General features: G+C 39.7%; 1 long non-coding RNA gene across 1 annotated transcript; it reads right to left on the bottom strand.

Moving 5' to 3' along the window:
- Positions 1-6959: 6959 nt before the first annotated feature.
- Positions 6960-8782, bottom strand: LOC147515525 (uncharacterized). Its single transcript, XR_015213450.1, has 4 exons — positions 8714-8782; positions 7365-7480; positions 7107-7284; positions 6960-7016 (listed from the first exon to the last, which is right to left on the bottom strand). It is a non-coding gene; the product is annotated as an uncharacterized LOC147515525 (long non-coding RNA).
- Positions 8783-24087: the final 15305 nt, after the last annotated feature.

The raw sequence follows: 24087 nt of genomic DNA, 5'->3' as shown, positions 1-24087 counted from the left end.
GCAACACGCGATACCGGCCTCTTGAGCACCACCCGCGCTTCTTCACCGGTGACAATATTTCTTCCGTCCGGCAGGCAAGTACTCACTCAGGCGGTGGTATACGCGTTACGAGCCTTCGAGCAACCCTCGGCATTGCCCGGCGTGCTTTCGGTCACCTCCGTGATCTCCATTTGCAGATCAACAACAGACGCAGCAAGTTTTTCATTTTCATCAGCAACAGCACGACATTTGGCCGACATAGCTTCCAGCCTTTTCTTGTCAGCTACCCGAAAGGCGCTTGCGGACATCCCGGCTTCGACTTCGGGCATCAACATCGATGGCGAGGCGTTACCTGGCGTTCTTCAACTTATCATAACCAGCAAGAAACTGCAAGTACGAAAGAACAATAAAAATCAATCAGAAAGAACGACTGAGAAATTAGCAAACAGCGTACTCACCAGACAGCTCGCCATGTCCATGGTCCCCAAGAGCGTATCCATGTCGTCGTCCTCGACCTCAGCTTTGTCCCCGTCCAGCACAATACCCCTCAGAAGACTCGTCGCTATAGGCTAGCGAGTGGAAGCTGCGCGGTCGAGCGCGGCTTCCGCGACGCTTCTTCCCCGACCTCCCGACATAGAAGAACTCGCTCCCCACGTCCCCAACGCGAGGGCGCGAACTCCCACTAGCGACGTCGCCCCCCGGCCCCAAGGCGTCCATCCGTTCGGCAGCCCGAGTACGCCGTCCCCTCCCGATGGGGCGACGATCATCACCACCTCCGGTAGAAACCCCGACCTCGGGGCCGTTTAGCCTTTTTGACCCGATGCCACCACCTTCCTCTTTGCCGGTCACCGCGCACATGCGGATGGAACTCCATCTCCTCCATCGATGAGGAGAGCTCTCCATGACGCCCCCACCCACACCAAAAGCGTAACAATGAGCCATGAGGAAAGCTAAAGCAAAAAACAAAACAGAGGCAATGAGGAAGAGATAGCATCTTTTCAAGCATGATCAAAAGAACGAAAGAACAGCCATACCTGAGAAGATGACCAACAAAAGCAAGCACGTTCAGCGAAGCAAAGGCAGCAGCAAATGGAAGTTCAAATGCCATCGCTCTCCCCGAACAGGTTCTATTTACGCAAAAGAAACGTCTCTTCCCGAGGCAGCTCATTAAGACATCGAGACGCCAAACGCCAATCCAACTGGCAGCCATCATTTCATATCTCGCAAACCGGTCATATCCGCACACGTGCCAAGCACGCACTGTAATGGAAGTGACCATTGCTCACAAAACACTCCAGTCGTACTAGTACTGAGTAACCAGAGGACGCTAACACCGTCCTCACGCAGACACAGTTCACGATTGATACAAGTCGACCAACCCAAGGGACAAATCAAACAGACATACAGTACGCAAGGAAGAAAAACAACGGATAACAACATGGCATTAGTATAAAACAGTTAGCAAACTGAAGACCACAGTCCAGCCTCAGGTCGCCAGATAAGCCGAGCTGCTGGGTCTACCCAGAAAATCCAGCCCAGCTAAAACATCAGTATCATAAGCACAGACAAAGAAAAAGACGAACTGCCCAGGTAACCCCGGGAAAACAGCTCTATTGTTTTAGGCCAGAGGCCGCTTACAAACGCAAAAACCAGACATTCAACTTTCAAACAGCATCTTCAAAGCCTTCAACCAGAGGGACGTCCAGCACTTGGGAACAACTCGGATCACCAGGAGACGCCAATGCTGCTTCAGTTAGCGTCCCACCCAGACCGCCAACGACGGGAGGTTGATCCGCAACCATCTCACCAGCAGGAGCAAGAGCGACCGCAGAACCAGCACGACCGACCTCGAGCGAGTCGACCTGGCGATCTATTGCAGGTCCTTGAGCTGGCTCCTCGGGCAGGTCGCCATACCTCGCCTCCAGTTCCTCTATTTCAGCACGGATGGCAAGATAGGCCGCCTTCGCCTCCATTGCAGTAGCCTTACAGCGTGCAGCGAGCGTATTAGCAGCAACAGCCTTCTTCTTCAAATCATCGACCTCATGCCTCAGCCCAGCCGCCTCGTTCACAGCCGACGTCCTCTCCAGAGACAGTGTAACTAGTTGCGCCTTCAGCGTTTCCAGCTCCACCTTCTCCGATTGAGATATCGCTCGGAGATCGGAGACCTCAAGCCTCAAGGCCTCAACCTCCGACTTCTCCATCTCAAAGAACAAAGGCGGTTGTCTTGATTTTACGATGCCGGCAACCATCTGCGCAGCTTTCGCACATAGTACCACAAACAAGCGATAAGCAACGATTAATACAATAAGGGATAACACAATCAGTAATAACACTACCACTTACCAGGCAAATCGCCTTATCCACCGCTCTCAAATTCGACTCTAGTTCCTTGGAATCAAGGTCCTTCCTATCACCATCAAGCGTCATTCCTTCCAACAAACAAAGCGGCTATGGGTGCGGACTTGTAGCTGCGATCCGACCTCTTCACATAGCGCTTCTTCCCGTTACTTCTTCCACATACATCGTTTTGCGCTCATTTCGTCCTCCTTGCCGATTACGGACGGCCCTTACCGTATCTCTCGAGCCAACCTTCCCTTCATCTTGCTGCGCCATCCCCCCACCACCGGTCGAATGACCTCCTCGGGACAACCTCCGGGCCGTCCTCAACCGAACGCTGAAGTCGGGCATCGGCCTCGACCTCGGGTTGCGAGCTGCCCTCCCACCCATTCGCACCTCACCACCCTGTGCGGCCTGGGCCACCCTCGCAGCCTTAGCAGGTCGGTACTCCAGAACGTCGGAGGGTGCGTCCTCCACGTCGAACGGAGCATCCTCCCGACCCATCCCGACCCGGACCGGAGGCCCGGCAGACCCCCGGGGTCGCCTTCACCCCAATCTGACCCGGTTTCTATCCTCTCTGGTCACCAGATCACTGCCACGCTTCTCCATAACACGTACTTTGGACGCTCCCTTGCCACGAGCCCTACTTTTCTGAGCTTCCCTTCTCTTCCGAACGACGGGCCCTCCACGCTCCTTAAAGAATTCGGCGACCTCTGGCAACTTCGCAATTTTCTCGGCCCGAGTCAACCTAGCGAAGCTCTCGATCACTGCTCGGTTCGTCTCCTGTGCAGGACGGTTATCTGTACACAAGACAACATAACAAATATTAGATCAATACAGGATCAATCGTTACCAGCATAAAGCCTAAGAAAACGTACTGGTACCCACCAGTGAAATCACACGTTTTCTTGTCAATACTGAACCCACTCGCACAGTAGTTACCCACTAACAGGAACGGTCTTTTATCCCAAGACTCGTTACTCACTCCATCCAGAACGGGTGACAGAGTAGCTCGGGTTTGCAAGCTAAAGTTAAATGCCCTAGATCGCTTCAAGGTGAAGTGCTCAATAATATCAGCGACTTCGATCCGATATTCACCGCTGGCGTTCAACAGGTCGAACACCTTCAACAACCGCTCCGTGTTACCAACGAATCGCCGCGCGCTTTGCCCGATGGTTCAAAATTGACAAACCAACTTCGAAAATGGTATCGTCATATGCGCCCTTAGCTGCCCCTCGCAGATGATCACCCCGTGGTGCGGGGGGACGTACCTATCGCTAAACACCAGTACGCCTCGATCAGGCTCGTGGATCTCCAGACCGTCTACAGTTATACCATATCTTTTCCTCAGATGTGGAAACGCCCTCAAAGCGTGTTTATCCACAGCCCTAGTTGGCAGCTCGCTCGAAGACGACCTCTCACCGCGTCCTGAAGTGCTAACGTCAGCAACCACAGAAGCAGATCGAGCATCGCCTTCCTCACTCACACAGCCTCATCACCCTCACCCGCGCCACCAAACTTCATCATCTGTCTCCTCCTCATCCTCCCAACCAAGGGAAACTTCCGCGGATCTCGTTCGAGCGAGTGTCATCGAATCCGACATCTTTCTCCTCTCAACTTATCAAATCTAGCTACTAGTATCTAACAGTACCCTAACAACTCTAGCCGCGAAGCTTAGCACCAAACAAAGGGGAAACGGGTTCAAAATGGCGAGCACTAACCTGAAAGATTGATCGCTAATGAAGTTCTCTCTACCAACCGGCGCGACAAAATGAAGTCTCGGTCCGCCAGCAGTAGGATTTTGAACAACCGCCCCTCCAGTTTCCAAGGCATTATGATTACACCCTAGCCCTAGCCATCCACGACTTCCAAGTAACTGTCTTGTCTTTTCGCATCCCGAAAAAACGGGGCGCCACGTTTTCTTCTCTTCAATTTGCCGGATCCTGTCACGTCTTTTTGCACGCGCGTCACCGCGATCATACTAACTAAGCGCGCCGGTTAACACCACCGTTTCTACAATCGATCGTGGCTGCCTCCCAAATCTCACATAGTACGCGCGTGCCACCGTTCTCTCTCAGCAGGTCGTTACCACAACCTACTGAGAGGGGGCTGTGTAGGGGAGTGATATTCTCTATCCAGCACGCGCTTAACATGGTGGAACTAATGCACCGACCTATGGTCCCGTGTCGCATCCATGAGCCAACATCGCCGCCCGCGGGACGGTCGCAACATCATCGCGAACTTCGCCCGAGCAATGACCGCAGACCCTATCCGTAGCAAATCATGACCAAGGTGTACTTGCACTCATCCTAACTGTCGGTCACTAGTCACGGCCGCAAGCTACGCCAAGCCTGATCGCCATTCCTCATCATCACAAAGCCGGACCTATGTAGATATTTCTCCGTGCTCCCATGATCCCTCCCCACGTTGGTGACATCCTTTACACGTGGAGGGTGAAGATACACTTTCAATCTCTATAAATACCACTCCTATGAACTCGCCCGGACTGATTCTACTCGACCCGAGAACCGGAGTAAGATCGTGGCGATTAAGCTCCAAAAAGCCGAACTCGGTCTCACCCATCCATCCATATCAGTCCTCCAAAGACTGTTTGTAGAGGAATAACACATCACACCTTTACAGCCGTTATGGTGATTTGATAGCGGGATGTTGTTTTGTTTTAATTGTTCTAGTGGTCTTTATATACTACTAAAAAAAGGGCTTATAAGCTCAGCTAAAAGGTGAGATGTTAGAGTTTTTATCTCGGTTTTCTAAGAAAAAACAACCGAAGTAAAATCCACTGAGGTAATAGAGTTCTACAAAACCGAGATAATAAGCTACTAAATTATCTCAGAAGTCTGACATCTTATCTAAATATATTATCTCGGTTTTCTAAATAAAACCGATATTATATAGAATAAAACCGAGATAAATTGTTGATTGAAACCAATTAGTATAGAAGAAAACTGAGATGTTTTTTTTATTGAAACCGAGATAATATCAAAAAATAACCGTGATAAATTCTTTTGGAAAAGGAGATTGTTGGACAACCTTTTATCTCACCCTTTGTCATTTTTTGTTGGTATTGCTTATAACAATTAACCAGAAAATAAAAACCTGTCCCAAACCACCACATTCCCTTTCATATTCATAAACATCAACACCAATTAACAAAAGCAACCCAACATAAATAAATTCTTTGAAGAACTTATTTCATTAAGATAAGAAAGAACAATGTCGAACATGAACGTAACTTTCAAAAAGTACTAGTGATCAGTCAATTATTTATAGAAACTCAAATATTGTATCAATTACTATTCTTCGAACTATAATAAGACATTTTTAACCTTTCTCTATATATGCGGGGAAAGGAGACAGATGGTTCCTGCTGAATTTCCTACTCAAAAAAAAATTGAGAATCCACAACTCCCAAGGTATATATTCACGTTGGTCATCAGCTGTGAAAAGTTATAGGCTCCAAGACTCTCTTCATCAACTTTAGTAAGTGGAGACGAATATCCAAGATGGTCCCCGATCCATAATAGAAACATCATTTCTAACAAACTCATCCCAGTACTAACTTCTGAAAGAATGACCAATGTTTATGCTCAATCCAGTTCCATCATTGTACAACAGAGACTTATGCTAGAGGAGTCTTGATCAATCTTTCCTTTGAAAATATATCGACAGGAAATCCCGAGGGAATCGGTCATTGATGTCAATAAGAATATCTCCACGCTTGGCAACCGAGGACTCAACTTGAGGTGCATCTTTAGTGGAGGCCCCTGCCTGAACAGAATTATTTGATTGCTCAAGAATCATTACTATGTGTGTCACTGGAAGCTATATATCTCACCCCAATGAAGCTCTCGTAGGATAGATGTAGGGTCCTCACATTGCTTAGAAGTTACTTCTAAGCAATAGAACCACACAATAAGAGAGAATATAAACAAAAGAAGAATGGCAAAAAAAATGAAGGGTTGAACAAGTATAAAAATGTTGCAATAGTGACCTTACCAGAAACTTTGGCAAATTGTGTCCCGTTACTTACAGAATCTCCATCTTTCTTAAACCAATCGACCTAAGAGCAAAAAACGTTGTTAATAAATAGACGCTTTTGTGCATTTAAAATAATATAATCGAGATAGGAATTGCAGAAATAAAATTTGTCTTCACGTAGACGATGAGGCACCATTGACTCTCAGCTTGACTTTAAGTCATAGTTCAAAGTCAACAATATAGTTCACTAATTGCAATTCATGATGATTTAACTGTTAACACTTTATATAAGAGCCTAATCGTATTTGGAGAAAAAGATGAGAGCTGATCAGACATTCAGCTTGCTTGTTGGTGGTTGCCATACACTAGATAAGTCCCATATGCTCTGCTAGGCGTCTTTGAGTCCGGAAGTGGGTTGCGAAGATACCCATATCCTCCTTCAGAAATCTGACTTCCATAATATGTTCCACTCCACGATTTCCACGATTCACCCTCAACCGCAAACAAACATAAAAGAATCATCACAAAAACTGATAACAGAGTGAAGATCATAAACAGTGAAGAAAAACAGCTTTGTAACCATTTTGCCAGTTTCATTTTATTTTCTTTCTCTCTCTTTGTAAACAAGAAAATCACCTAATCTGGGGAACCTTTTGCTTTTCAGTCGCAAATGCCATGCTTAGTTGACCTTCATCACCATGCTAAAACAATACATAACAATTACTATAAGTTAAAAACTGAGAAATATACTGAAATAAACCAATCACTTGATGACTACAGGATGAGATGACCTTTTTAAAACACCTGCAGGCTCTATACTGATACAATAAGTTAATAACAGTGCATACAAGTGAGACTTGTCTGAGAAACATGTTCCAGATAAATCCCAGTTTTGGGACAAAAACTGTCATCATCCCAATAAAAGAGAGAGCTCTAAAACCCTTGCAGCATTTGAAGGACAGCTTGAACCTAACAAGTTTTTAAAAAAAAAAACTTATTTAAGAGAGAGTCTTGAGTATCAACAAGCAATCATAATTCAAATAGTGTACCAGTTCAGCTTCATTTGTCCTCAATGTGGAGATTGGTCCCGCAAATGGAAGTCCCTTGGAATATAAATTATGGAGTCTATATATTAGACTTACAGGAACTTCATCCTTTTTCCCACCTGGGGAACAAAAAATACAACTGATTACTAGTATTTCCACACTCAATAACATCAACTATAATAATAATAAACAGACGTACATTCATAGTCCGAATTCAGGTAGGAATGTGGGATCCCATATATAGACAAGATGGCTGGACTCTGCTATATCACACTCACTTCATTTATATATGAATTGCATTATTATATCGCTTAATGACATTAGCCATCAATAGCCAATGATTATTTTTAGAGCCAAAAATATCATCGAAGTTTGCGAGATCAAGTCCAACAAAACTCTGACAACCATAAGCTTTTCTAGCACATCCAAAATTAGTGAACTACTATTTTGAGAGTGGTCTGACGTTTTGTGAAGATCATAAGAATGGTAAGGAATGTTACCTCAATACCTCATTACCTCCTATACATTCAAAATGTAAGACAGCCCATTGGGCTAGCCAAAAACTTTTGAATTTTGCCCCAACCAGTGTTAAAGTTGAAATCCAATACTCAATATAAGCCCATGAAAATTCAAGTAGGTTTGAACTTGAAAATTGAACAGTTGTCTGTAACATGTCAAAAGTGCAGACACTGTACTCAATGTAGCACAACTCACGTAGGAAGCTTTCAAACTTTCAAGAGCTCAAAACACTTTGTAAAAAATTCAAACCAAATTGTTGCTGTTGATATGAAAAACGTCTCACCACCCCCTTATCCTTCAAAGGAACCATTTCACATCCAAAAGTGAACAATTTTAAATTTCCAACAGAACCACCGATATCCGACCACGACTATGAATAATGTTCAAGTCTTCACCATCTAACTATCCAAAATGATCCCAATACCACCATTCAACGGTGGTCACCTTAAAAGGAATATCACTTCTACCCATTCAACTCTTTTCCAAATTTCTACCAAATCATTCCCCATAATTTCTATTTTAGTGTTCCCTCTCTTATCCAAACCAATCAACTAAAAACCAAATGACAATACTACATTAAAAATTAATTGGCAATAAAATATAATGTCCAAGGAATGACAACAAGATCAAGAATTTAAGGCATTAAAATTAGAATGTCATGAATCGAGATGAATTGTGTTGTTTTTTTATCCACAACTTGAACCTTGCCCTTGGGGATATGAAGGTTTTCTTAAATTGCTCCTGCTATGTTAAGTATATCACACAGGGTAAATACAAGGTCCAAACAGACACATTACAAAATAATACACAACGAACAAGTTGATGTAAAATACCTTGTAATCTAAATTTCTCAGCTAGGTTTGGCGACTTGATTGGTTGACATCTTGATCTTTCAAATTCCTGATAAGGTCAAATCTATGTCAACCAAGGCATCTCAAAATAATAAGAAACATGTTTTTTTTTATTGATTGACACAATTGGTATACAACTCTCCTCTTTCTTAAGACACAACATACTATTAAGAAACAGGTTATGTGAGAAGGATTGTATGGGGCCTACTGCCCCTTCAACAGGCGTTCTACATATCATGTAGTCATTCAAACATTGATTAGCTAAATATGTAGTTTTTTTTTTTTTTTTTTTTTGCTCGGTTCAGCTAAATATGTAGTTAAGAATCAATTGTACCTGTTTGTGCAAGCCCTAACTAATATGGAATTATGGATATATAAGGACAACTAAGGCTACCTAAATAGCCAACTTAAGTTAGGCCAAGTGACCAACAAACTACGGTCCAAACTGATGCATTCAAGTTTCTTTCTTTCACTAAAATCAATGCCAAACAAAATACTAACAGGTTACTTAAGGTTCAATGAAGTATAATCAAAAATATATTTTCCCCATAACGGTACCTAGAGGCTCAATGAAGACTTAATGAGAGTTTTGTGTCAACAAATAAACACACGCCTCTATCCCCATCCACATAAACACACATGAACATTTAAACTACTACCAAGTTACTTGCAAGATGTATATATTATCACATACAAATTTTTAGTCGATCAGATTCTACAAAAGAATATTCAAATCATCAAAGAACCATCTTTGCGATAATTGATAATTATGTCGATTCGAAACAATCATCAAAGTTCCAAAGGAACTTTGGAGTTGCTTTTTCTTAACATTTAAGGGATTGAGAAAGAAAAGGATGTCAAGCATAAGAGATCACGAACCTTGGAAAAACATCGGCATAACTTTGTATGTTGTTGACTCTGAAACTCCACTCTTCATTTTCTCTAAAGTTCCTCACATTTCCAAAACATCTTTCTCCCTCTAGGATCCTCACTTCCGCGGAAGATCCTACTAACAACATCAAGCTCTATCACAAGAGCTTCTCTATCCCAACCTGGTGCACAGTGTTGGAACACGTCTTTCACCCAACCTAACAACTCGGATGTTCGATTGCAAGCTCGGCACCTAAAAGCATCTCGGAGGGTTTCCTCCACTCTTCACACAAGGGGCCCATGACAACTTGTCCTTCACGAATTGCACAAAGTATGAGTCCAATGAGAGCATAAATCACAACCAATCCAACGACATGTATTCACCTCAAAATCAAACTTGTTACAGATTACACACATACGGTGATTGCGAAAACCATTTCTGTTGCTACACACATCACAAGTACAGTCATCATCACTGAATCTGGTTTTGACATGCTATATTTCTGCATCTCTTGTACAAGAAAACCTCCATAAGAGAGGTCCGAAAGACATATGTTTGGATGTAAAATGCCTGAATTCGGTGTTAATCGCAACAAGAACTTCAAGCTGCACTCGTGTGCTCTACTCGGGGTTTTAGCAGATCAAATCGACCCTATTCTCAACAAGTTTCTGCATAACCAAAAACTCCTCTCTATCTTTGAGAGCCACCTTGTTCCTTCAAGAATCACCCGAAGCTCGGCTTTGAGTTCTTCCATAATTTCTTCCGGAAGAAGAATCATCCTTTCAGAAATTATCTCCACTCTTTCTCGTGCTATATATCCCTTGAGAGAGATATTTTGTCCTAACAAGAAACCCGGGCGGATTCTTCAAGCTCAAGAACATCGTTTTCCCCTTCTTTCCCAACAAGATATTCTTGGACCCAAATCAAGACTTGCAATGTACTTTCATGAGTAGCATACACAATATAGATATGATAAGCCAAAAGAAAAGTAGTGTACCTTGATAAGAGCAAAGATATCTAGAGTTGAATGAGCTAGGTGGTTTTAAAAATACACGAAGAGATAGCGAGAGCGAGATACTTGGGATTAGAATGGCGGTTGCCATTATCGTGTGTTAAATTGAATGATATTCCTTTGATTGAGATCGAAAATCTGTAGAGCGGGAGTTCAATTTTTGTTGGACTTCTATTTTTTTTGGGATTTCTGTTTTCTTTAATTTATTCTGAGATATTTGGTATAATAGCTATTATATCATTTTAGTGCCGAGATATTTGGTATAATAGCTATTATATCATTTGAGTGCCGAGATATTTGGTTTAATATCAATTATATCAGTTCAATGTGAGATAAATTAAATTTCCTATTATATCAGTTTTAGAATGGTGAGATAAATGAAATTTCCTATTATATCCGTTCCACAATGGTGAGATAAATGAAATTTCCTATTATATCAGTTCCTATCCACCAGTGGTAAAATCCATATATTTTATCTCGGTTAAGTAAGAGGCGAGATAACAGATTTATACTCAGAGTTAGTACCTAAATTACAGGACATATTATCTCATTTACATGACATATTATCTCTCTTATCAGCAGAACCGAGATAAGGCTAATTTTAGAACCGAGATAAAAACCCTTTTTTTTAGTAGTGTATATTGATTTGATAGAGGATGTTGGTCTTTATAAATGTATGTTTAATGACCCTCTAGTTAGGAGAAATCATTTACCAAAAAAAAAAAAAAAAACTGTTAGGAGAACTCAAATCATAGGATGTGACCATTGCCTTAACAGTGCCTTTGAATCATATATGTAACACAAATAACATATATGCTTTTGATATATGTATACGTGATTAGTCAAAATTATGGGGATGCTAAGGATAAATGATGTATGAATTGTAGATATGGTTTTTCTTAACCCTAACTTGTTTGTGCCTAATCCAAACCCGTTAGGGTCGTGTCCAAAACTGCTACTCCGAATTCGGAAGTTTACTTCTTAATAAGTAAATATGTAGTCACTGACAGCACTAATGTACCATTTACATTTATTACTACATTTCCTATTGCACATCTTTCCTTGTTTATTTGTGTAGAATTGGAACTCAATTAGGAGAAGTAGTTTGTAAAAACCCTTGTTTTCATTCAATATTTTATTTCTCGTCTTGACAGTAAAGTAAACAAACGCCTCTTTTTTGTGATTCTAGAAACAATAATAACAACAACTCTTCTAAGAACAAGTAGCAACAGTAGTCTGATGGTATTGTTTCTTTTTTTTTTTTTTTCTTGTATTTTCTAATTTGATGTCATATATTTTGCATATGTGTTAGTTAATATTATTGGTTAGTGTAGTTGTGTTGAAGATGTAGGACATATACATTACTGACTATAGATTAGAAGATGGTCACTACATTATCCACTCCCACCAGTTTTAGTGAAGGCTTTTAAAGCTATGTTTGATCGTTGAGTAGTTATTGGGTGCGGTTCTTTGTTTGTGAATGTAGGTTCACTTTCGAACACTGCAATGATGCTACCTGTTGTGAAGCAACATATTAATAACAATATAATTTTCTGGTTCAGCCTTTAAACCCATCATTCCGCTTCACTTTTCACCATGATAGTAAAAAAATATCATTTCCGAGCCATTGTTATTTCTATGAAGTCTTTTGTTTTAAGCCAAATAGGGTAGATAGCATTGTCTCAAATCTCAAGGGGCCTTTCGAGCATTGTGGACATTCTTAGAACTTCTTGTCTTGCCCTTTCCACTTGGATTGAGATGCATGATCCATCTCATCTTGGAAGAACTATTCAAGCTAAGATTATCTCTTGACCAATCCCCATATTTTGAGGCTCAGACACAGCACAACTGCACATCTTTAAGCCGATCATCTGTAGCAAATCTTTAAATGGGAGATAAGAATGTAACTCATAACATAAAGCCTGCAAAACATACATTAAACATAGGATGTGGTTTTGGTGTAGTCGTTGTATGAGATTTTTTTTTCAAAGTTGCATATTTATCTTTAGGATTTCAGTGGATTTTGTATCATATATGTATAATTAGGAGGGACTATTGGAAATTTATTATGGGAAAATGAGCACTATATTCTATCTGTTTGGGAGGTTGTGTTCAGTAGTTTTATTCACTTGTTAAATAGCTTCTTCAAGTTTTGGGAGATAATTGGTCACAAGAAATATACTTTCTATCTGGAGTGCTACAGTTTTTCAAAACGCCAAAACCTGATATTCAAAATGCCAAAACCAAAAATGACCTTCGTTTGGTTAAACTTAAATTTCAACCCACATTGCTTTGTTTATCACTAATTCTATGACTGACATCTCTTGCTGATTGATAAGTTTAACTGTTTTTTCTTTGTGTTTGGGACTCAATCTGCATTTTGGCTTTGGTGTTTAAGTATCTATTTGACTATATGGCGTTCTTTTTGTTCAACTCTTATTATAGTTACTAATACTTGTTTTATTTTTCTTTGTAGCGATGGGTCCTCGATCAAAGAATGTGAAGAATGTAGCATAAACTACATTCAAGAGTGTGAAGAAATTGTTTGGTGGTGGTTCCTCTGGTAGTGACGTAGTTGGAAGAAAGAGACAAAGGGCAGAGGGCTTAACGGCATTAGCGCGTAGAGGGGACCATTTGGAAAAAGAGGTTCCTGAGGTTCCTGAAGTTGATTCATCGAGTGAAGATAGTGATAACAATATATGTTTAGATGTAAATATGGACAAAGGGAAGAGTATAGTGGAAGAGGAGAGTGAGGAGGATGATGAGGAAGGTGATGAGGAGGGTGATGAGGAGGGTGAGGAGGGGGATGAGCAGGATGATGATGTGGTAGAAGATGTGCCACTAGTTGAAGAAACACCTCTGGTATTGGATTTCGTAAGAAAATCTAATGATGATTTGGAGTTTAAAAGAGGTGTGTATGGGGGGAGGTGGGCATATGAGTCAGAGTTGTTGTATGACTGTGCGGTGCATGTTGCTCGCGATGTTTGGGAGAGAAAGGTAATATTTTGTTTTTCTGTAGTACTTTGATTTTCTTTTACAAAATCTTTTGTTTCTGCTCATATATATCTAATGTGTGCTCAGTTGTTTCAGGAGGATCGCTCAGCGTTGAAGTGTGTTTCGCACTTAGCGAAGTTATCCTAATGGGATTTCAAGAATGAATTTCAAAGGTCTCCGAGATTTGCCCAACAGTTGAGAAGGACTGAGTTGTTTGATCTCGTGGAGGGTTATCACGAGCATATGGATCCACCATTAATCTCTGTGTTTGTGGAGAGATGGCATCCGGAGACCAACACCTTCCATATGCTAGTTGGGGAGATGACTGTGACTTTGGACGATGTTGTCAAAATATGTGGAGTCACAGTTAGAGGAAGAGCAGTGCAAGGGGACAGTGAGCTGAACTTATAAGAATCGATAAATCTCCTACATCGTGCTCTGGGTCTGGACATTGATTTGATTGGGGTGGAGATGGAAGCTAGCAGGTTCACTTCAAAAGTAAGGCTAGAATTCATCCGGAAGCATTTTGCGAACAAGGTTCATGATAGCCCCATATGTGACGCTGCTGGGAAGGTGGTGGAGAAGGCCTCGAGTTTCTAGGAAGTCCAACAGGCTGTCAGAGCTTTTATCCTATTTTTCTTTGGATGTGCCGTTTTTACTAACAAGTCTAGGACTGGAGTGCCTATATGTTATCTAAGGCCGTTGTTGAGATTCAGTGAGATAGAAGAGTATGCATGGGGTGCAGCAATTTTGGCGTTTTTGTATAGAGGTCTTGGGGCTGCCACATGTGCGAAGGTGAAAGGGGTTACAGGCTATATGGCTCTTCTACAGGAAAAACTTGAGTATTTTAGAGTTTATTTTTTTTAATGTTAATTTTATTACTCTATCAATATGTTAACTATTTGTGTATATCTAGGCGTGGATCTATGAGTATTTTCCAGTACTCAGAGCAGTCCCAAACTTCGACTATAGCTTGTTGATAAACCGTAAAAATAATATAATCCAAAATATTAATGTTAACAACACTAATACGTAATCCTACCGTTCTTACGTTTAAATCAATTCTTCTTACTCTCAAAACATATTCATGCAATATAATGAGTAAGGATTCGTCCACTCTTAACTCTCTAGACTTAAATCGAATTCAACTAATCAAACCCAAAAGGAACAATGGTGAGAGTAATGATTTGATGTGAAATTTCTATACTACCATTCCCAACACAAGAACAATAATAAGAACAAGGCATAATTAAATTAAACTGAAATTAAAACTAATTTAGAACTAAGATTGTGATATGATTGAATGAATAACTAATTATGAATTTAAGACAATCAAATCTAAATAAGAATTTAAGCAATAATCTAAATTGAAATGAAGAACTAATACTTTATTCTAAAAACTAAATATGATTCTAAACTAACTAATTGAATGAATGTAAAAAATTAGATCTAGATCTATCTTTTTCTAACCCTAAACTTCATTAACATTAGCTTCCTAACCTAACTACCATTAACAAAGAGTCAAGCTTTTGTTTTTATACTTTCAGATCCAAAAATTGTGTATGGGCTTGGAGCCATGTTTTGGGCCGGAAAATTGGGCCCAAAACCCAATTTCTTTAGTCCAAAATGTTCTCTTCAGCTGTAGTTGGCTTCGACAGATGTTTCGTCCACTTTTGCTCCTCTGATTAGGCCAAGGCTTAGACCATTGGAAAGCTCTTTTCGAGCTGGTCGTTTTGACATAAGGTAGGCCCAATTCCGAGGTATGAGTCCAAAGATATGGTCTTCGGAAGTTCTGCTGACTTTGTGCAATTTGTTTACGCCCGTGGACTTTGACTTTTCAGCTTTTGACCGGGCTTTACAAAGGCTTTGTCTTCTTGAAAATTGGCCTTTAATCACAGAACTCCTTAGCAACTGACCTTTGCTCCTTTATCTCGCTAAAGTGGCACATTTCTGCACATAATAGACTTTGAAGCCTGAAATACATAAAAACACGTAATCAATATTAACTCTTACTTATTATTCACATAATTGGTCTAAAAGTACGATTGTTAAGGGGTTAAAACTACAGTTTTGGGCTCTTATCACTTGTCTCAGCCGTGTGCTCATAGACACACAGTAGTCGCTCCACACTATTACAATACAATGCATACATTGCAGTATTATCGAGCGATATATACTTGATGACTTGAATTATTTCAATGTAAGTATTTAAGTTTAAGTATTTAAGTTTGTTTATATATTTTTTTAGTAATTGATTATTGGAGTTGTTAATGACACATTTGATTTTGTTTCAGGTTGATTGACATCCCTACAAAAATATCAGAGATACAAACCCGATCGATGACATTGCATTTTTTGAGGGATTGCTATGTTTTTTCAACATTGTTGAGCTTTACGCTGTCGCAAGGGTGGTGCGTCAGTTGGGGTCACGTGCAGCTTGTACCTGTAGATCCTCCAACACCAAATTGGAGAACAAGAACTGTGGCAGGATGCGGGTATGAGGTGAACTAGACCAATATTAGGCCATTTTACTTGGAGTCATGGCAGAATCACGTGATCCAACCCTGCAATCGAGGACCTATCTCGTCTTATCCATGGGAGTGTCATCAAAACTACATGACTTGGTATGCGAGGAATTCTCATGTAGTTTTGGTAAACCCTGAGTGTCTTCTTATTCATCCCTCCCTGGAGACACTGCCTAACTGTTCACCGATTGTAAGTATTGTGATTTTTAATTGAGTTTCTCTAACTATGATTTTTTGCATTCGATTGGTAACTTATCTTGATTTCCCTTTTTTTGACAGAATGACATCATCGATGAAACCAGTCGTTTGCTAGAGAGAGGTCTGCTATTGGTTGGGAATAATATTTCAGAAGAAGCAAGATCCTCCTTCGAACGGGCGTACAACTTGACTAGGTGCAAGTACAGTGGTGGGCGTTATAGTTCATGATTTGTTTTAGTTTAGGGTTTGTAACTTTGTTAACTTTGTAATTTGTAACTTTGGAACGAATGGATGGATTATTTGATTTGGAACGAATGGATGAATATGATGTTTGAATGATGTTTGATTAAGTGGAATTTGATGTTTGATTAAGTATGAATATGATGTTTGATTAAGTGGAATTTGATGAATATGAAAGTGTTGTAAAAACAAAATGAACTTTTAAATTCTTTTTGCCCAAACGACCCAGCCACATCGTTTGGTATAAAGGCCAAACGACCTCGTCAGATCGTTTGGCTTTTATACCAAACGACTGCGGTAGATCGTTTGGCTTAATACTCAAACGACCAAGCCACATCATTTGGTATAAAGGCCAAACGACCTCGTCAGATCGTTTGCCTTAAACCCCAAATGACCTCAGCTACACCGTTTGGTATAAAGGCCAAACGACTTGACCATGTCGTTTCGGTCATTATTGACAACATATGAACATTATTTCCAAATCACTCGATTGCCGTCCGAATCAACTTAGTCGATCACTCGATTTCCAAATCAAATAAAATAAAAGCCTTAACATTAAAATAAAATCAAATTACACTTGTTCCAAATTACGTCAAAATATCATATCGACAACATACAAACAACTTAGTAGATCACTCGATTTCTAAATCAAATCAAATAAAAGCCCTAACATTAAAATAAAATCAAATTACACTTGTTCCAAATTACATCAAAATATCATATCGACAACATACAAATAACTTAGTCGATCACTTGATTTTCAAATCAAATCAAATAAAAGCCCTAACATTAAAATAAAATCAAATTACACTTGTTCCAAATTACATCAAAATATCATATCGACAACATACAAACAACTTAGTCGATCACTCGATTTTCAAATCAAATCAAATAAAAGCCCTAACATTAAAATAAAATAAAATTACACTTGTTTCAAATTACATCAAAATATCATATCGACAACATACAAACAACTTAGTCGATCACTCGATTTCCAAATCAAATCAAATAAAAGCCTTAACATTAAAATAAAATCAAATTACACTTGTTCCAAATTACAACAAAATATCATATCGACAACATACAAACAACTTAGTCGATAACATGTACGGTTGGGTCTTCAACGGGCTTGCTTTTCCATATTAGATTGGGAATATTCAATGCCATAAATTGCAATTTCTTTGCTGTCAAGGCCAAATTCCAACTTTCAACAATATCATATCGAGCTCTAAGCCATTGGTGCATTACTGGAGGAACCAGACAATCTTCAACAAGTTCAACATTGATAAAATAATTTCCACCAACATATGCGCTACCCAACACTTTTTTCACTCTTTCAGGATTTGTTTGGGTTCTCAGCGGTATGATAAAGAAGCACTGACGAGCTCCTAAATGCAGGAGGACAATATTAAATCTTGAAGCAAATAGGTATCCCTCAAAGGGCATGCTCATCCACTTATTTAAGGGTGCATAACCTTCTTCATGTAGGATTTCCTTCATCGCATAAAAAACCTCACTTTGATTGTACAAAGTACAATAAAAGGGGAGGTTGTCAGTAAGCTCTTCGTACAAGTCCCTTCTTATATACGGCCATTCCTCTTGACTTCTTCCTAATGCAATGCAGAAAGCTCTATAACCGCAGTTGCCATCGCTAACAGGGTCATGGACTCTAACAATGTATTTATGCATTTCTTCAGGAATATCCAACCCGTAATCCTTAAGACCCCTCGTCTTTCCAAAGTTTAACCCATCTTTAACATTTCGTGGTGTGGCTGTTTTTGGAGAAGGCTTATTTCTTAGTGTGGTTGTTTTTGGTGTTTTTGGAGAAGGCTTATTTCTTGGTGTGGTTGTTTTTGGTGTTTTTGGAGAAGGCTTATTTCTTGGTGTGGTTGTTTTTGTTGTTTTTAGAGAAGGCTTATTTGTTTTTGTGGTGTGGGTGTTTTGGGTTGGTATTTTTGGAGAAGGCTTCTTTATTGGTGTGGTGTGGGTGTTTTGGGTGGGCGTAATATTTGGTTGTGACGAGATCCACTCCTCATGGTCATGTTGAGAATGTTCAAAATGAGATGGATCTCGCTTTGAAGAGTTCTCATCTCCAGTTGGAAGCTTTCTGCTGCAACTACTTTTCGGCCGACCTTTGGTTTTTGCTTTCTCACGAGGCGGTACTAGCTATGTACTTTATGGTACGGCAATCTCCATAAGCTTCCTAATCATAACCCTTTGCTCTTCTTCAGAAACCATTGCAAACTTATTCATGAACAAGTCCATCGAAGGTGTAACATCGGGGCCAACACCCACTGACACATTGGGAGAAGCAAACAATGTTTTCCAAAAGGGGTCAATAGCAGTCAAAGGGATGGACCGCTCTTGCTCTTCAAAATCAATTAATTCATGAGCACATGGCAGTCCATGGCTCGTGCACAAATAGCACCAACACCTGATCTCTTCATCTTTAACACGCTTTACGCGGGTATCCATTTCTTCAAATAGCAAGTCTAAACACTTGCGTGTGACAAGGCCTTTGAGTTCACGAAACGAAGGAATCCAGTGGTGGTGCTGAGTTACAATCATACTTCTCTTAAAGGTAGCTCTAATCTCAAACATCTGGATCTCTATAATCGGGTGGATTAAGCTAAGCATACTCAAAAAATCATGACAGTTTGCATTTCCTAGTACACGCTTCACCTGAGCATGAGACCCTTCAACTCTATTGGTCATTGTACTCCCAAAGTGAATGTGTTGGTCAGTCCAACAACATACGAATCGATCCCTGTGAGGAAACCAAGTCTCTCGCAAATAACTAACAAAATTGGAGTACTCAACCCTGTAATATTTTTCCAAAGCATCTCATCTACGTTGGAAAATAACCTCTGTCTTCGATTTGACTACAATGTTCTATGAGAACCGGGCCTTCTCTACAAGTTCTGTAGTTGGAAAAATATCGTAACATTTTGAAAGGACGCACGTAGCGATATGCCATCTACATAGATGCTTGTGTGTGTTAGGGAAAACTTTGTCAGCGACACTCATCAGGGCCAAGTCCCTGTCAGACACAATCACGGATGGGCTTAAGTCACCAAGCAAGCCATTAAAATGATGCAGGGCCCACTCATAGTCGACTATTATTTTAGACTGAAGCAGCACCTGACATACAGTAAAAGACTTCCACGTTGAACTCACCCTAACAAACTGTACGAAAGGCCACCGATACCTGTTAGTTTTGTAGGTAGTGTCTAACATGAAAACTGTTGGAAAAGTCCGAGCCAACTTAACACCTTCTGGATGGGCCCATAACAACCCCGTTATCTCCTCGGTATTCTTATCCTGTCTCAACTCCTCAAAATAATGTTCTTTTGCTAACAACTCACGCAATCTCTGCGATTGTGTGAGACCGTTCATATCAAATTTTCTCACCTTTTGCCTTGCAGTGTAGACTTGGGATATACTAGATATGTTTTCATGATACCTATTCTTGATGGAATCTAAAATTTGTTTAGGCTTTATTCCACACTTACTCATCTCTGACAAGTACTCGAACTCTGGAACGGTCAGACGAGTAGCAAATGCATGTCTTTCAAGGGTCTTCGCCAATACATGGTTATGAATACCATTTCTAACTTCTATTTTCCAACTATCGACAGTGCCGCGTTGGAAAACACCTTTTAACTTAAATGGACATCCCGATTTCTTGGTTCCTGACCTTCTCTTATTAGCCCTCCCTTCGCCTTCCTTCTTGTGTGACCTTCTCTTGGTTCAATCTTGCTACTCGGTTTCCTTTGGCACACTCCGACTTTTCAATGGCCACAACAACATTAACTTGTCTTCCTCTAGCGGTTGCCCAACCGATTGCCTCGCTACATGTATGAAAGACCTAAACACATAAAAAATAACAACTATTATTAATATACTAATAAAATTACAATTAGAAAATTAAAAAAAAATGAAATCAATGCCTACTCAATTATACCTCTTCCGTAGTAAAAATTTATGTTGTATCACTTAAAATCGGTTGACAATCCACATCATTCGAGTTTGCAGAGGATCGGTTCCCGGATAGCGGCAAAGAATTCTACATATAGAAGAATAAAACAAGAGTCTCAAACAATTTGCATTTAGTTTCAAAGTCACAAAAAAAAAACTTCTAACTAAATTTAGTCCAAACGACCCAGCCATGTCGTTCTATAGTGTCCCCAAGGCCAAACGACCCAGCCATGTCGTTTTATAGTGTCCCCAAACGACCCATCCATGTCGTTTGGGCTTGGGTTTTGCATTCATTCATTCATTCAATCAATCAAGTATTTTGTATTCATTCTAATCAAATGTTACCTCATTATTTAGGTTTGCACTTTGTCGTCGACGATTTCTCGGCATCTCATTTGCTCGACTAGTCGCATCTTCAAATTCTTCAAATTTTTCACCTTGACCTTCAATATTTTGCTCCACTTCTTCACTTTCACCATATCTTCTATTTTCTCCTTCTCTAATTTGTTGTTGCACCACAAATGCTTCTTCTTCATCTTCATGTTCCATTTAGAGAAACCTGAGTATTCTAATATGTAGAGAAACTTGAGTATGTAGATAAACTTGAGTATTCTATGTAAGGAGTAAGGATTTTGATAAAAAAAAGGAGCAAGGAGGAGTAAGAAGTATTTTATATATATTTGAAATTTTGGTATATTTCGAATAATTGAGTGAAATATATTTGTAAACCCTAAACCCCAAACTAGTTTATTATTCACAACTGAATAAAAAAAATGGAAAATAACAAATTTAGATATAAAACAAATTATTATTTTATATTTGGATAATTGAGTGAAATATGTTTGAAATTAATTTTTTTTATGTCGGTACAAAATTTGTAAACCCTGAACCCTAAACCCTAAATCCAAATCCTAAACCCTAAACCCCAAACTAGTTTATGATTCAAAATTTGAAAAAGAAAATAAAAAAATAATAAGTTTAGATATAAAACAAATTATTATTTTGAATAATTAAGTAAAATATATTGGTACGAAATTTGTAAATCTCGAACCCTAAACCCGAAACCCGAAACCCCCAAACTAGTTTATGATTCACAATTTTAAAAATAAAATAAAAAATAACAAGTTCAGATATAAAACAAATTATTATTTCAAATAATTAAGTGAAATATGTTGGTACAAAATTTGTAAACCCTGAATCCTGAACCCTAAACCCAAACCCCAAACCCCAAACCCCCAAACTAGTTTATAATTTAAAATTTGAAAAAATAAAATAAAAAAGAATAAGTTTAGATATAAAACAAATTATTATTTTGAATAATTAAGTAAAATATGTTGGTATGAAATTTGTAAACCCTAAATCCTAAACCCTAAACCCCAAACCCCCAAACTAGTTTATGATTCACAATTTTAAAAATAAAATAAAAAATAACAAGTTTAGATATAAAACAAATTATTATTTCGAATAATTAAGTGAAATATGTTGGTATGAAATTTCTAAACCCTGAACACTGAACCCCAAACCCCAAACTAGTTTATGATTCACAATTGAAAAATAATAATAATAACAAGTTTAGATATAAAACAAATTATTATTTTAGATTTTAGCATGTTTGATTACATGTTTTAACTTGGTTATATATATACTATGTCATAACAGAGTGCAGAGTGCAGAGTGCATGTAATTGTGTTGGTGTAATTAATTGTGTTGTTCCTAACCCAATTTTTTAAATCAGATTTTAATTTTCCTAATTCAATTGGGATGTGTTGATAATTGATCATTACTAATTCAATTTTGTACATAATTGTTTAAATAAATTATTATACACTTATGATCGATTAATTATTTGTATTATAAGAAAAGTGTTGGTGTTTATGTATAAGAAAAGTGTAATTGGTGTTTATGTCTAAACGACTTCACCATATCGCCACATAGAAGCCCTAAACGACCCAGCCATACCGCTTGCATGTGATACCAAATGATTAGCCAAATCTAAAATGCACACACAAACGATATGGTCAAGTTGTTTGAGTGTACACTCAAACGACTTGGTCACATCGTTTGAATGTATACTCAAACGACTTGGCCACATCGTTTGGGTGTATACTCAAATGACGTGGCCATATCGTTTGAGTGTTACTCAAACTAACACTCAAATGACTTGGCCATATAGTTTCCATATACACTCAAACGATATGGCCAAGTTGTTTGAGTGTATACTCAAACGATATGGTCACGTCGTTTGAGTGTTTGTTTGAGTAACACTCAAACGACTTGGCCATATCGTGTGAATGTTACTCAAACTAACACCCAAACGACGTGACCATATCGTTTGAGTATGGTCACGTCGTCCTCGGGAAGAGTTATCTTTTCTGTTTAACAGCCTGCCCACCCTGGAAACGGCTCAGCCGGAGGTAGGGTCCAGCGGCTGGAAGAGCACCGCACGTCGCGTGGTGTCCGGTGCGCCCCCGGCGGCCCTTGAAAATCTGGAGGACCGAGTGCCGATCGCGCCCGGTCGTACTCATAACCGCATCAGGTCTCCAAGGTGAACAACCTCTGGTATGGACAAGTCGTTTGAGTGTATACCAAAATGACGTGGCCATATCGTTTGCGTATACACTCAAACGACTTGGCTATATCGTTTGAGTATATACCAAAACGGCCCAGAGGGTTCGTTTTGGCGAGACTGGTTGAATTGGTGGCTGGGCCTAGGCTTTGATGGCAAACTTGTAAAAAAATTTCTTTTGAGGAGTTGCCCAATCCAATTTGATGAGTGCCCGATGGAATCACCAAAACTTATAGCATAGGCGGTGAAAACCAACGTCTCTTGGTAGAAAATAGACAGACAAAAAAAGAAAAAAAAAGAAAAAGAAAAAGAAAAAGAAAAAGCAACTCTTGGAGTCTTGGTGATGTCAAACTTGTTCAGAAGCAGCTGTTGGTCCCAGATTTGGCCATAAATCTGCCTCCAAGTTTGAGGATACGGCATGCCACTTGAACTGGCACAAAACACTTTCATTGGTGCTTGACTTTTTCTTTTTTACTTTTTCAACGGCCTGCCCGTCACTCCTAGTGGCCCTTGTTGCCAGGGAAATACGATCACAATTTCACCTCCATATACTAGATAACTGCAAACAGTGGGGGCGTGAGCGGAGGTGGAGAAGAGAGAGGGAGAGATATGTTTGTGATGGGGAGAGAGAGAGTTGGGTTTGGTTGAGAAGGAAGGAGGGAGATGGAGAGTGAAATAGAAATTGCTCGAGAATGAGGATAGACAGAAACTAACCAAAATACTTTTTGGGCCACATACCCACATGTCGGCCCAGAACGTTCGCTCCGCTCACTTGATTACCTACTTCATTACACAATTTCAACTCCATGTTACAGGCTCCCCCTCTTTCATTCTCAATTCTAAAATCTCAAACCTTCATAAATCCCTTTCCCATTGGAATAGAGAAACATTTGGTAACATTTTTCACCAAATAAGAATTCGTGAGAATAAGTTGGCTTCACTTAATGATCTAATCCCTTCTGAGGCTAATAC

This window comes from Coptis chinensis, chromosome 2, assembly GCF_015680905.1.
Source record: "Coptis chinensis isolate HL-2020 chromosome 2, ASM1568090v1, whole genome shotgun sequence".
NCBI classification, from domain to species: domain Eukaryota; kingdom Viridiplantae; phylum Streptophyta; class Magnoliopsida; order Ranunculales; family Ranunculaceae; genus Coptis; species Coptis chinensis.
The sequence above is the reverse complement of the archived record's forward strand: the minus strand, read 5'-3'. Positions and strand labels throughout refer to the sequence as shown.